The sequence below is a fragment of the Polypterus senegalus genome, chromosome 4, assembly GCF_016835505.1.
Source record: "Polypterus senegalus isolate Bchr_013 chromosome 4, ASM1683550v1, whole genome shotgun sequence".
NCBI classification, from domain to species: domain Eukaryota; kingdom Metazoa; phylum Chordata; class Cladistia; order Polypteriformes; family Polypteridae; genus Polypterus; species Polypterus senegalus.
Genome location: NC_053157.1, coordinates 90,125,005 through 90,141,065, shown reverse-complemented (window position 1 = coordinate 90,141,065; position 16,061 = coordinate 90,125,005). Strand labels below are relative to the sequence as shown.

The 16,061-nt window shown below is 41.4% G+C and overlaps 1 pseudogene; it reads right to left on the bottom strand.

Annotated features, from left to right (window-relative positions):
* Positions 1–3,913: 3,913 nt before the first annotated feature.
* On the bottom strand, positions 3,914–4,026 carry LOC120529179 (annotated as a pseudogene).
* Between the last annotated feature and the right edge of the window lie 12,035 nt (positions 4,027–16,061).

Sequence of the window (16,061 nt, the reverse complement as noted above, 5' to 3'; positions counted from 1 at the left end):
TATCTTCTAATGGATATTTCCAGTATGATAGTTGTGATAAGAATTAGACCAAGATATCATAAAGATTTGGGTCAGCCACCCGTATATTCTTTGCAGTATTACAGTACTGTACAGCATTACCGTCACTCTTTAGCTGCCTCCTACTCACACGCGTGTGACAAGCCCCCCCAGCCCAGACCCATGGGGTCAGGTGTCCTGCACCGAGAGGTCGTGAGAACGAGAAAGAGCATCTGCGTTGGAATGGAGAGAGCCCTTACAATGAATGAGTGAATACCTATACAGTTGAAGATCAAGAAACCACCTGGTGACCCGATGGTTCGGCTCCTTGTGTAGGGCCATCCACTGTAAGAGCAGTATAAGCTCTTCCATAGAATGGAAGTCTCCCCATTCCAGCTGGGCAAAGTTTTTGGGAAGACCCTGAAGAAAAATAAAGCAGGCTACCCTGCTTACTATTTAGCAGGTGGTTAGTTCAAACAGCCTTAGCCATACGGCCACCTGCTTCCAGAGGGTCATAGCCTGCCCCTGGAATGATCTTTCTGGATCAAATTCCCATTTTTTAATTCATCTTGCATGGTGAACTTGGGATAGCACTTATTTAACTGGGACCTCAGTCCCAATGGGCGGCTCAGCTCTCTCCTCCGGGAGCACATAATAGGCCCTTTTCATTTCATCCCCAGAAACCAGCATACACTTGTGAGTCTCCTTCACACTCTCCTTTTGGTAGGTCACCAGCCCATTTTTTTTTTTTGTATTTTGGGAGTGGAGCCTGTACTGTGTCTTTCCTGACCCCCAAATGCACTCCCCCCACACAGAAACTCGGCCCTGGTATTTTCCTACATGGGTTGTCATAAGTTCGTGTCCTGGTTTCTTCTGGGACTTCATCCTACCGACTATGCCACTGTGATAAGAATTAGACCAAGTCATCATAAAGATTTGGGTCAGCCACCTGTATATTGTTTTCCCAGCTGCAAAAGTTTATTTTTGAGTAGCACGATGTACATAGTACACAACAGAATTGCAGAAATCGTCTGATAGAGACATGTCATGCCATAAGGAACTGAAACTTTTTTGAGAGCAAAAGAAGGCCTTAACCAGTAATTAGCACAGTGTTCTTAATAAACTGCTTAGTGAGTGTGTTTGTAAGTATATATATATATATATATATATATATATATATATATATATATATATATATATAGTGACAGATAGGGGGCACTATCGCACCCTTGAAACCCTGTCCAAGACTCCAGACACCAGGCAAAAGTTCAAAAGTAGACTATACAGTATTTATTAACAACAGTGCACAAAGCACCCTCCTCTCCATAATACAGTAATCTCTCCTCGAACGCGGGGGTTGCATTCCAAAACCCTCCGCAATAGGTGAAAATCCACAAAGTAGAAACCATATGTTTGTATGGTTATTTTTGTATATTTTAAGCCCTTAGAAACTCTCCCACGCTGTTTATAAATATTCTTCGCACAGTTATACAAGCCCTCGTTTATCGCGGTTAATCCGCTTCAGACAGATAAATGAATTTCCATGAAGTAGGAATCTTTATTTATAAATCTAATATTTTCACAGTTAGAGCATTGAAAACCTGTTTACTGCCTTCTAAATACGTTCGTTAACATTATTAGAGCCCTCTAGACATGAAATAACACCCTTTAGTCAAAAGTTTAAACTGTGCTCCATGACAAGACAGAGATAACAGTTCTTTCTCACAATTAAAAGAATGCAAACATATCTTCCTCTTCAAAGGAGTGCGCGCGTCAGGAGCGGAGAATGTCAGAGAGAGAGAGAAATGTAAACAATCAAAAATCAATAGGGCTGTTGCGCTTTTAAGTATACAAAGCACCGTGATAAAGCAGTGGCAATGAAGGGATCAATGTGAAGGTAGTCTTTCAGCATTTTTTACAGGCGCGTCCATATCTTCTAAGCAAACGGCCTCTGTGCAAACAGAGAGAGGCAGAGAAAAGCAAACAATCAAAAATCAATACGGACTGTTAGAGCTTTGAAGTGTGCGAAGCACCACACGGGAAGCATATCGTATATCATTGAAGAGTTTTATTTAATATGTAATACGTGCTCTGATTGGGTAGCTTCTCAGCCATCCGCCAATAGCGTCCCTTGTATGAAATCAACTGGGCAAACAAACTGAGGAAGCATGTACCATAAATTAAAAAACTCATTGTCCGCAGCTCCCGGCGGCAAGCGGTAACCCGTGGTCCATAGTTACCGGTGCTACAGCTATTGCTCGTGTGTAAGACGATGGTTCGCTGCCCGCTCACTATGTCGCCACAGCTACTGCTCCTGACTGGACACAGGCTGGATGGAGCGGAGTGGGGTGTTTCACTGCCTGCCCAGCACACACGGCTGCCCCGTTCATTTCCGTTCGTTCACTGGTGATGCTGCAAGCGGTGACCCAGTTGTGGCTGAACAGAGGCCATTAAGGGTGAACGGGGCGGCGGAGGTAGCATTGTAGTGTGCCTCAGATGGCTGCCTGTTGAATTGGGGTTGGACGATTCACTACCCGCATTTGGCAGCACCGTGTTCATTCAGACGCTGCAGGCACTGTAGTGGAGGTGACTGTGAAGTGGGGTGGTGATGAACCCCCTGTCGCCGCCCCCAGTCATTCTCAATAGCAAGCCTGCTTGTACTTGTCAGTAAATCAGACGTGTTGATGACGGGTGCCTTCCTGCTGTGACAGCGTGGACAGTGCTGTGCAGAAGAGCTCATCTTAACCTTTTGTCTTCACCCTTCAAGAATGTCTCTGAAACACAAATCTGATACAAGTGCTGATGATACAGTAAAGAAGAGAAAAACCATCACCCTTGAAAATAAAGTTGAAATAATAAAAGGTCAAAGAGAGGTGAAACTCCATCATTCATTGGCAGAGCACTTGGTTACAGTCGGTCAAAAATAGCATTTATTAAAATAATGTACCTGTTCCGACTTACATACAAATTCAACTTTAGTACAAACCTACAGTCCTTATCTCGTACGTAACCCGGGGACTGCCTGTACTAGCCGTCCTCTGCAGCTTCACCCGCGTAGAACTGAAACAGGACAGCGAGGAGGGCCTCAAATGTATTGCTTCTCAGCTATACAATAATGTTACTACTAAGTAATAAAAATATAAAAGAATACTGTAATTATGACTTTACAAATTGAAACCAGTGGTTATTTTAAAAAGTTGTTTTCCATGCAAATTGTTACGTGTTGTAATAAATATTACCAATGTCTTTTACTGAAATGATGGTCTAATCAGAAGTCATTCAGCACAGCCCTGAGGGGAGCACATAATAGGCCTTCCATAAGTAAACACTTGGAAGAAAGTGTTATTTGTTTTCAGTGTTATCGGTTTCACAAGTGTGGTGAAACAAAGCATTACAAATGCGTAGGAAATGACATCAAAGCAGAACAAAACAAATGTGACATCCTAACCTCAGAGATTTATGATACTATAATGTAGTAGAAAGGAATTTTAATGCATGCATGGAAACCATTAAGTAGATGTGATCTCTGTTTATTTCAAAAATATAAGTATATGTGTATGAACAACATAAACTAAAGTAAACTTACTTCTTCACAATCTCTGCTGCTTTTCTGCTGCCAGTGTTATTTTTTTTCTACTTTGCTTTGTAACCATTCTCAAGTGTGTCTATATAAAAGCTGTATAACATAAAGAGTTATGGTGATGCAACAGTTATCACTGCTGCCCTTCAACTTCAGTGTCCTGCTTCAGTTTCCTGACTGGTCACTGTATATGTAGAATCAAAACGTATTTCCTCGGTGTCTGTTTGCTTTCTCTGATTGCGCCAGTTACCTTTCAAAAAAGTGCTGCTGCATAAGGATAGATAGATAGATAGATAGATAGATAGATAGATAGATAGATAGATAGATAGATAGATAGATAGATAGATAGATAGATAGATAGATAGATCCCCAGATAGGGGACATATCAGATATTAAACTGATAAGAACAGATACTACACTTGATCTTAGCCAAAAGGCTGAGAAGCGATATGCAGTATCTAACACAGATATGTTATATGAATTTTGTTTTAACATGTATCATTCAAATCACTGTAATGTCTTTAGATGAAAACTACTAAACCAATATTGTAACATACATATAACCATAAGTAACATAAATATAAGTCAATGCTGCATAGTTATTGCTTTTAAACTCTTAACAAGAAGATTATTAAAATAACCTAAAAGACATAGAGGATTGTGCTGATGCGTGTTGTTTCTGATTGCTGCAAAAGTGTCACTCCCTGTCTATTTCATTGGATTGTGGCAATATGAACGCTAAAGTTATGCATAAGTGTCATTGTCTGTGTAGGGACAAACAAGAAGAGATTGTGTGACCAGATGGTGAAATGTTAGCAATGACTAGGCCTAGATTTTTTAACCAAAAGTCTGTCCTATCTTTTACCAAAACCGAGGGTTCAAAAGAAAAATCAAAGTCTGAGAACAAAAGAATGATTCTATTAAACTAGAAAATTAACAAACACCAACAAGGAAAAACAGGTCAAGTGTATGGGGTTGACCTTTAAATGATACAATACAATACTACACAAAATGGTGGCATCCAAGAGAAGCAAAAAATGGCATATTGGGGAAAATATTATCAGAACCATTAAAAGAAGACTCCCAAAAAGTTAACAGCAGAAATCAACTCAGCAGAAAACAAAACCCCTGAAAGGAAAAAAAGAAAGGTAGGAAAGAAATGAAAATAGAGACAGAAAAAATGAAATATGAAACCAGATCATGAGAACATCCACATGGCTCCTTCTGCCAGATACTGTCTAACTTATCATTGGCTGTCCTATATGCTATGGCTGGAATAAAGTGCAGATGTGGTCACTAAATAAATTCCTTTGGTGGGAAACATTGTAGCCCCAAACAAAACTGTTGTTGACTAAAACAACTGTGGGGAGCAAGTTTACATACCTATCTCAAATCCCAAAATGCACCTCTCTAATAAAGTGCATGTTCCTAGGATGAAACACTTCTGAAGAAAATGTAACCACCTTTAGGTGTCAGGGAAACAGGGACACCTGGTTAGAGTGCCACTTAGCAGCCTTTAGACACAAACCACCCGGACAGACACTTTGTAGTCCGATAAACACTACAGTCTCATTTGTTGAGTCTGTGTGCCGTGTAACACACCCAGGAAGAATTACTTAATTGCATTTTCTTTTCTGGTGACTTTGAGGTCTTCCTTATTACCTTTTCAGCTCCCTCAGAAGACTTCAATAACTTAAAGTGTCCTTATATTTACTCTTCACTGTTGGTTGTCAATCTGGACTTGCACAAATGTACAAGGAAGAATTAAAGCATTGGTGCAAACTACACCACAACAAAATGCCACTAGCATATAACAATAGCTAGAAGAAGGCTGATACACACCACTACAGAGTTCTGCAACAAATCATCACACATCATAGATATCGTTGCACATCTGATCTGCAATCCCATTTGTGAATCTGCAGTGTGAAACTCCAGCTCTCTGATCAAATTTAGTATGTATTATCGCTGAAAACTCCAAGTAGCCATCCTACCTTCCACTAAACCAGAGATATCAAACTCCGGTCCTGGAGGGCCTCAGTGGCTGCAGGTTTTCACTCTAATCATCTCCTTAATTAGTGACCAGTTTTTGCTGCTAATTAACTTCTTTTGCTTTAGTTTTAATTAACTTTATCAGGCCCCTTAGTTGCTTCACTTTCCTTAATTAGCAGCCAAAAATAATGAGACACAAAACACGCTACCACATGTGCCCCTCACACAATATCTGAAAAGAAAGAAAGGTGAAGGTCTCAGTAAGGCTGATCTCTCAGCTCACCAAAACATTTTGATGGTGTTCTTAGGAAAAACAGAAAATAAACAGTTTTGGTAATGTCTGCCGTGGCAGAATGAGAGCAGCAACAGGCCATGAAATTAAATAATGAGTTTAATTAACAGCAAGAATTGGCTCCTCATTAAGGAACTGGATAGAGTGAAATTGGTTATAGTTTGATCTATTAGTAAGTAAGATATTAGTAAGTCTGTAAGATAGCAGACACTACAGGGACTAGCTAGATAAACAATAAAATGTTCACTCCTAACATGAAACATTAGCACACCCAATATTCCAAGAAGAGTGTCAAGCTAATGAAACTCACAGCCAGCTAGGTGTACCCATTTATAGCAATAGTGTCAGTTAACAGAGCAGGGAAGTCCTTAAAGTAGTGTGATAATTATGAGTCTGAGCTCACACCACTATTTGTTGTTCAGAAGATCTGTGCCTGTGTGACTTCTGGACAAACATATGACAAAATACAAGAGTGAGTGCTATTGTACCATTTTCACAAAATTTCTGGGTATGCAGATGACTGCTGAGCATTCACGTGATAAAGGCGCCTTGTTTATATGATATTGTGAAGCCTTCAGAACTCTTACTTCTATTAATCAAAGTAAATATATCTGTTTAAAATGTAGAGACAATCTGAAATCAGATATAGTAAATAAACATATTTTTCATAAATATCTTGGAGATGGTTAGTCTACAAAAATAAATAATACTTGTTTTTAATACTGCGCTCCTTGTAGGTCCCAAGAGGCATATCTCCTTGAGCTTTGGTGTAGTAACTGCAGCAACTGCTCATTAAGTGACAGTAACTCCTGCATCCACAGAAGGTGTATTCTTACACTATGAGTTAACAAAATGAGTTTTCACGGCTGAGCAAAAATTGTTTTAAATTGGTTTTAATCTCTAATGACATTCTTCATTATAAATGAAGAGCTAAGTGATGCCACATACAGTTGCCAAGCACTGCACACTATCAAAAACCTGCCATTCCCACCCTGAAGTATCAGCAGCATCAGGCAGCATCAGGCTGTGGGGATGCTTTTCTGCATTTGGCCCTGAGAAGATTACTTGGAAATCCTAGAGAAAAACCCGATGATGTCATCAAAAAACCTGCAATGTGAGAGATTTGTTTTCCAGTGATACAATGGCTCCTAACATAAATCTAAAGACACACAGGAATGGCTTAAAAACAACAATGTTAATACTCTGGAGTGGCCAAAGCAGAGATTAGATCTCAGACCAACTGGGAGTTTATGGCTAGACTTGAAAAAGGCTGTTCTCTTACGATCCCCATGCAATGTGATAGAGCGTGAACAGTTTTTCAAAGATGAATGGGGAAAAACTGATAGAGAGCTGATAGGGACCTGTGTGCAACAACTCAAAGGCTCACTGCCAAAGTATGACTGCCAAAGGTGCCAAATACCACGTTGAAGGGGATACAGTGCAGTTGTCTCTTTAATCATTTTTCTGTACAACTGGTTTAGAATGCTTCCACCAAAGTCTTGTTCCTCTAACTGAATGCTTCTTTTGGCTCAAGTACAGTTTACTGGCTTCTTTGTTAGGTATTAAATCATCTTCATAACTCCATTACTGACTTATAAGGCTGATGGCTCTAATGCTCCAGGATTTGTTGCTTGCACTATTATATAAATCTGTTACAGCTTACAACTTTTAATGCTGGCCTACACAATGTTGTAGAGCAAACCCACCATAAGCAACTCTGAGGGATGAACCAGTGTCCCAGTGAGTGTGGACCCACCTACCTCACCTGGCCAGGAGGCCTTGATAATGAAAGATCAGAGAAGGAATGACAATATCTTCTTTCCTTGGAGGGACCTGGATATGGAAGGACGTTACAGTGGCTACAACAGGGCTGGTGTCTTAACAGCCATTGCACAACACCCAGGATAGACCAGGAGGGAAAACACAGTGGGTGACTGCCTTCTATGAGTGGAGTGTCCCCATGTATACTGGGTGGCAGCATCCCACCTGGCAAGCCCCATTATGGATGCCTACAGGGTAGCTTGGGACCTCACCAAGGTAGCTTCTGTGGATGGTCAATCACACTTTCAATCTAAGTTCTTTCCTGGGGATTGCCCTCATACTTTGGCAGCTCCCATCATGCTCTGTTTTGTGTGGAGCACAAAGTATGGATTGCTCTAACACACATTCTAGCTTTCTAGCTTTCACATTCTAGCGTTCTGTTTTAAGCCAACAGCGGTAATACAGCACATGCACTTGAGGGTCCAAACTTTCACACAAGCTGTTATTCAAGGGTGTATATTTAAAAGAAATAATATACAGTAAGCAGATTAGGCCTCTAGTCACAGACAGACTTTGACATATCAGCCCTTAAATTCTTACTTGGTGAGCATGTACGGAGATGAAATCTCTGTGTAGTTGCATTTGTCAAAAATATCCAAGGTTCTGCAGTTTTAGCTTGCTTCATAGAACAATTTAGGCAACAGTGTGTCACATGTTCAAATAATTCCACAATCAAAGAATCTTCATTCTTCTTCTTCTCTCTTATTTTTAATTATTTCTCTTGGTTCAATGGCAATGTCAAACTATGAGGAGATGTCACATTATGCGGCTTTTAGTTGAGGGGTATGTAACATTTGCTAATCTCATCACTAGACCTTATCAGTTTAAATGATTGAAAGTCACTTCTCATGCCTCATTTACCAGCTGAGTACTGAACTTCCAGTACAGTTGTGCTTTCCCCTTTTTGTAACAGTCAAGAACAGGCTTCTTGACAGAGCCTGTGCTATACAAAGGGTTAACACCTACGACAAGTTCAGTTGCAGTTTCTTTTCTTTTCTTCTGTTCTGTCTTGATATGTAAGTACAAGACATCTGTTAGACAAGCTGTTCTTGTGTTTATGAAGTCCAAAACACTGACATTCTTCATTTCTTGTCGCTATATTTAATCCTTTGTACATCTAGATGTCCATTCATTGTTTGTCAGTTCTCATTGGCATAGAGCCTACCTTTACAACTAGAGACAAAACTAAACCTGTTTAATTTTATTGGAGTGGGGTGTAGACTAATTAGAGGGAGTCGCTACATTTGTCACATTAGGCGACTGTCTTCACTGAAGCACACCCAATAAGATGGTGTAAATGAAGGCTACGACTGAAAGTCACTGAGAAAGCCATGTAATTTGACATAGTTCTGACATGGTGGTTTCACCCTGAGAAATGTTCTTTTGGTAAATTTCTTACAGAATGGCAATCAGAACATCAGGGCAATTTATACTTTTGTCAAATATTCTGGTGATGGTGGATGCTGTGCTGGCTCATGGTGTAGATAACCAAGAAATGCTGACATTCTGATAGTGAAATGCTAAATTGAATTATTGTGGAAGAAATCAACATATTAATTAAAGAAGGAAACATATCCTTTACAACAACAGCATTTATTTATATAGCACATTTTCATACAAATAATGCAGCTCAAAGTGCTTTACATGATGAAGAAAGAGAAAAAAGACAAAATAAATAAGGATTAAAATAAGGGAACACTAAATATAGTGGAGGGTGGCGCAGTGGTAGCGCTGCTGCCTTGCAGTTAGGAGACCCGGGTTCGCTTCCCGGGTCCTCCCTGCGTGGAGTTTGCATGTTTTCCCCCGTGTCTGCCTTGGTTTCCTCTGGGTGCTCTGGTTTCCTCTCACAATCCAAAGACATGCAGGTTAGGTGGATTGGCAATTCTAAATTGGCCCTAGTGTGTGCTTGGTTATTGTGTGTGTCCTGCGGTGGGTTGGCACCCTGCCCAGGATTGGTTCCTGCCTTGTGCCCTGTGTTGGCTGGGATTGGCTCCGGCAGACCCCCGTGACCCTGTATTCGGATTCAGCGGGTTAGAAAATGAATGAATGAATGAATAAATACAGTGGAACCTTGGTTTGTGAGCATAATTCGCTTGTAATCCAAAGCACTCATATATCAAAGCGGATTTCCCCATAAGAAATAATGGAAACACAGATAATTCGTTTCACAACCCACAAATATTTATTTAAAAATGATTAATACAAAATCTTCACTCTAACTAACAGAATCACTGCTATCTGTTGGCTCACTGGAATCTTTTTCTTATTTTGCAACTTTAACAAGGAAACCTATCCAATGACAGTTGCTTTTGCCTGAAGAGTCACTACACTTGGACAGAAAATAAAAAAAAATGCGTTATGCACTGTAAGGTTTTTTAAACTCTTTTGAGATCGCCCCACCCACCAACGGGACAACACGCAGAAGAGCATCCCGAAGCAAGCAACCTCAGGCTCCCAGCACTGTAGCAGAAAACATCATGGTCAAGCTATAAGCGTCTGCTGTCGATGGGTGATGCAAGGAACATTATAAATGCAAGAGCATAGTATTACTTAGCCACTAACCTGGCCATGACCCTGCCTGATTGCTGTGTCTCTGTATAGGAGAGCGGTAAATCCCGCTACAGTAAATAACCGTGTTGTTCCTATTCCACTCTGAATAAAGCTGGTTTTGCTAAAGTACTGAGACTCAGCCTAGTGTTTTGGGGTGCATTACAGGGACTCGCACGTTACAGCACACACACACGTTGTCACCATGCTATAGTAAACAGTATATGTTCATACGGATGTTGGCTATATGAGTGAGGCATGCTGACAGAGAACGAGCATGGGAGACGATTACCCACAATTCCCACATGACGCTCGGTAGACAAAGCGTATACATACTACTTGGAAAATTAAGGCGCTTTCTAAATAAACAGGATTCTGAGAAATTAATTCATGCATTTATTTCTAGTAGGATTGACTACTGCAATGCGGTGTTCACTGGCTGTTCAAACTGTTCTTTCTTTCCGGCTCCAGTTAATCCAAAATGCTGCTGCAAGAATTATTACAAGAACAAGAAAATACGAACACATAACTCCAGTTCTTAAATCCTTACACTGGCTCCCGGTTAAGTTTAGGGCAGATTTCAAAATCCTCCTTTTAACATATAAAACATTAAATGGCCAAGGTTTGGCTTACTTGTCTGAACTTATCATGACTTACAAACCTAAGCGCACATTAAGATTTCAAGATGGCGGTCTGCTTATGATTCCAAGGATTAATAAAATAACAGTGGGAGGTCGAGCTTTTAGTTACAGGGCCCCTAAACTGTGGAATGTCTTCCTGCTACTATAAGAGATGCCCCTTTGGCCTCAGCTTTTAAATCCCGACTGAAGACTCACTACTTCAGTTTAGCATATCCTGACTAGAGCTGCTGATTAACTGTACAGACTGCATATCTGTTGTTAGTCATTAGCACTAAAACATAAGCAACATGATAGTTATAATTTGTTACTAACCTTCACCTATTCTGTTTCTCTTCTTGGTACTCAAATGTGGCACTTGGTGCCATGGCCCACCTGCCAAGTTGTTTTGCCTGCCTAAGGTAAAGTCATCCCTGATGGAGGATCGCAGGAATCGTGGGAAACAGGGGTCCTTTCATCGGATTAGCACTATTTCAGCTGTGGAATGGCCAAATGGATGAGTTCTCCAGGACCCTAAACAAATCCAAATCATATTATGTGATATTATCTACTGTTAAATTCTACCCCGTACTTCTACAATCTTTATTTTTATACTATGTTCTGTTCTGTGTGTTTTACTGTATTATATTGACCCCCTTTTTTTTTGACACCCACTGCACGCCCAACCTACCTAGGAAGGGGTCTCTTTTTGAACTGCCTTTCCCAAGATTTCTTCCATTTTTTTCCTACATGGGTTTTTTTTTTGGAGTTTTTCCTTGTCTTCTTAGAGAGTCAAGGCTGGGGGGCTGTCAAGAGACAGGGCCTGTTAAAGCCCATTGCGGCACTTCTTGTGTGATTTTGGGCTATACAAAAAATAAATTGTACTGTATTGTATTGTACTTGTATTGCAAAATCTTGCTTATTTATCAAGTTAAAATTTATAAAAAATTTTAGCTTGTCTTGCAAAACACTTGCAAACCAAGTTACTCGCAATCCAAGGTTTCACTGTAAAAGTAAGGTCCGATGGCCAGGGAGGACAGAAAAAACAAAAAAATACTCCAGAGTATGAGACCATGGGCCATGAGACTGCCCAGCCCCCTCTAGGCATTCTACCTAACATAAATGACCTCAATCAGTCCTCATTGTATTATACAGCTGTGTGTCATCAGCATAGCTGTGGTAGTTCACGTTATGCCCTGAGATAATTTGATCTAACGGAAGCATGTAAATTGAAAAGAGCAGCGGACCCTGGATAGAGTCTTGTGGAACACCATATAGAATATCATGTGCCTTGGAAGTATAATTATCACAACTAACAAAGAAATTTCTACCTGCCAGGTAGGATTCAAACTATTTTAAGACACTGCCAGAGAGGACCACCCACTGACTAAGGTGATTTCTAAGAATATGGTATCAAATGCGCCACTGAGATCTAAGAGGATGAGAACAAATAAGCGGTCTCTGTCTGCATTTACCAGCAAGTCATTAACTACTTTAACAAGTGCAGTTTCTGTGCTGTGATTTGTTCTGAAAGCCAACTGAAACTTATCAAGAATAGCATGTTTATGGATGTGATCATTAAGCTGCATAATGACTGTCTTCTCTAGGATTTTACTTGAGAAAGGCAGGTTACAAATGGGTCTAAAACTTTCAAAAGTAGAGAAGTCATGATTATTTTTTTGAGCAGGGGTTTAACTACAGCAGTCCTAAGACAGTCTGGGAAGACCTCTGTATCTATTGATGAGTTTACTATGTCAAGAATACTATCAATTAGCACGCCCAATACTTCTTTGAAAAAACTTGTTGGTATTGGGTCAAGGACACAGTTGGAGGGTCCATCCATCCATTTTCCAACCCTCTGAATCCGAACACAGGGGTCTGCTGAAGCCAATCCCAGGGCACAAGGCAGGAACCAATCCTGGGCAGGGTGCCAACCCACCGCAGGACACACACAAACACACCCACACACTAGGGCCAATTTAGAATCGCCAATCCACCTAACCAGCATATCTTTGAACAGTGGGAGGAAACCAGAGCGCCCGGAGGAAGCCCATGCAGACACGGGGAGAGCATGCAAACTCCATGCAGGGAGGACCCGGGAAGCAAACCCGGGTCTCCTAACTGCGAGGCAGCAGCGCTACCACTGCACCACTCCAGTTGGAGGGTCTCAGTTGAGAAATTATTTTATATAAATCCTGTAAATCTATCCTGGTGAAAGAATTTAATTTGTTTATAATGGATGACTGGGGTTTACAAGGATCAGTATTCAGGAGATATACTATATTATTTCTAATATCATGAATTTGTTGATTAAAAAATACAGCAAAAGCCTTACAAGTTTCATTGGAAGTATTTTGGAGGCATTCCATTGAGTGGCCTGGGTTTAGCAGACAATCAATTATAGAGAATAAGACTCTGGGATTACTAGCATTGTTATTTATAATTCTAGAGAAATAAAATTGGACTATGTTGTTGTATTCTGTTATTTTAACCTTCAATATTTCATAGTGGACAATCAGTTTAGTTTTTTTCCATTTACACTCAGCTCTCCAGCATGTTCTCTTTAGATCAAACACTCTTTGGGTCTTCCATGGTATAATAGTGCTAGAAGATTTTTTATCTATCTTTTCATGTGCGACTATGTCAGCAGCAGCTCTCAAATTGATATTAAAGTTTTCCACCTTACTATTTACATTATTCTCACTATTGTAGTAAGCACTATAATTGAACTGGTTGCTTAGAATGTTTGTAAATTTTGAAGCTGCTGATGAATCAGAGAAGTGTTTTTTAACAATATGCTTCTTGTGAATATTTTCTGTAATTATTTCTATCTATATATATATAATTCACTAAGGCAAGACAACCATGAAAAGCACGCTGGAAGGGGCGTGGATTCACTAAGCCACCGACAAGTGAGACACCTATGGCGCACGCAGGAAGGAGCCACGCCCACCAACTCCAAGACCATTGGATATGACGACAACTTGCAGCGCCACGCCCACCAAGTCGGACGCGAGGACACAGAAAAAGTGGCGTCATTTATATTCGTCTGTCGTGGAGGCCACATGCGGTGCAGGTCAGGTTAATGCCATGTTCATGTCATGCACCTCCGAGCTACGTTGACTGTTCATAGAGGCATGTTTCTGGAGGTGAATCGCCATATGCAGCGTGTGAAACGGTTTGCGAGTGGTATCTCATGGGATCTTTAAAACAATCATTTACAACTGAGGTTAAAACACAATGAAGTAAGCAGTCTATGAGTTTTCAGTTACAATGCATGACCGCGTGCACCATAGCAAACTGTTTTACACGCTACATACAGCAATTCGCATCCGCGACAAACATGCGTCTTCTTAGATGCTCCTGCAGGAACACGGAAGACGTTTTCCTGCCCACCAACACTCCTTTTTCACCGGCCCGCATCTACCCTCGCTCTCTACGCATTCACACTGCCTACCCATGTGCCCGGACGCAAAAACTCACCGACCACCCAGTTAGCCCCTTTCGTCTGTGCTAGGAGTCCACATGCACGTCTAAGCCACGTTGACTTTTCATTATTCTTTTCGGTTTCGACACCAACCGCGTCCACCATGAAAAACCATGCGAAAGGAACAACGAAGCCACGCCCACAAACTCTACCCCTCCTCCCACGTGCTCAGGAACGCACCTCAGACCACTGCCCGCCAAATCAAACAGCTCATCAAACACATACCTTTGGTCTGTGCTGCGGTCCAAGCCCAGCTGTGAGCCACGTTGACTATTCTTTTGCCCTCCATGGCTGCCGCTTCAAATGTATTTCATGGAAACAACACTTCTTTCAATGTTATAGAAATTCCTGCTTCAGGTAACTGTTTGTTTCTGTCAGTCGGGTTTTTTTGGAGAAATGTCATTGACGAAACTGTTGCTCATAGCAAACTGTTTTACACGCTACATACAGCAATTCGCATCCGCGACAAACATGCGTCTTCTTAGATGCTCCTGCACTTTGTACACCCCCCCCTCCCACCGTGGTCGGGTGTCTTCGTGGATTATATATAGAAAGGCAGCCAAAACCGCACAAAGCAATGAAAAGTCTACATGAGTCACAGGTACGGTTACCACTTTTAATACAAAAAAATAAGGGACGCATACTGCAGCGGGGGCCACATCCCTTGGGGGCCAAGACCACGGGACGTGCAATTTCATTCTCAAATACGGGACGATTCCGTATTTTATTCTGTGGGTGGTGGTGCATGGCAGTTCTTACTTAGTGGAGCGATTTGGATGCTTATTTCCAGCGAGCGAGACTCCCGCCTGCTAAATAGTTACACGACCCAACAGCGGTCGGCGTCCAAATTCTTAGAGGGACAAGTGGCTTTCAGTCACGTGAGATTAAGCTTTAACAGGTCTGTGATGCACTTGCATGTCCGATACTGCATGCGCGCTACACTGAATGGATCAACGTGTGTCTACCCGGCGTGGGTAAGCCGTTGAACCCCATTCGTGATGGAAACCGTGGCTTGCGATTGTTCCCCACAAACGAGAAATTCCCAGTACGTGCGGGTCATACGCTCGGACTGATTACGTTCCTGCCCTTTGTAACCCCATCCCACCCCCCGGTCGGGTGACTTGGTGGATTATATATAAAAAAGCACCCAGAACCGCAAAGAACAATGAAAGTCAACGTGGAAACCGACTGAGGCGGTGTTTGGAAAATTAACAGTCAACGTGACTCACAGGTGCGTGTGGGCTGTACACAGACAAAAGCGACTCAGGTAGGGAGTTGGGGGCGGGCACATAAGCGGGCAGTGCGTACTGAACGAGCGCCGTTCAACCCCGTCCTTCGCTTTGGAAGGAGAAGGTGCTCCTCTGGTTTTCAGTCACGGACAATTGTATGTTGCTTCGTAGCGTGCATTGTTGCAATGTTACTTTTCTTGGTGGTTTATTAAATTACGGATTTTTCAAATGTTTATTTTTTCCTCTGTGCTTAAAAATCATTTAAAAAGCGGCCTGATTATGCGGCATATGCTACGCCGCAGGTTGGCTAGTATTATATAGTAAGAGAAAATGGTCTGATAGACCAATATCAATGATCTTGTTCACGTCAACTTTTAGTCTTTTAGTAATTACTAAGTCTAATGTATGACCTGTTTTGTGTGTAGGCTGACTAATGTGCTGACTCAAATCAAAAGAGTCCAAGTGGTTCATGAATTCATTTACTTTCGGGTCACACTGA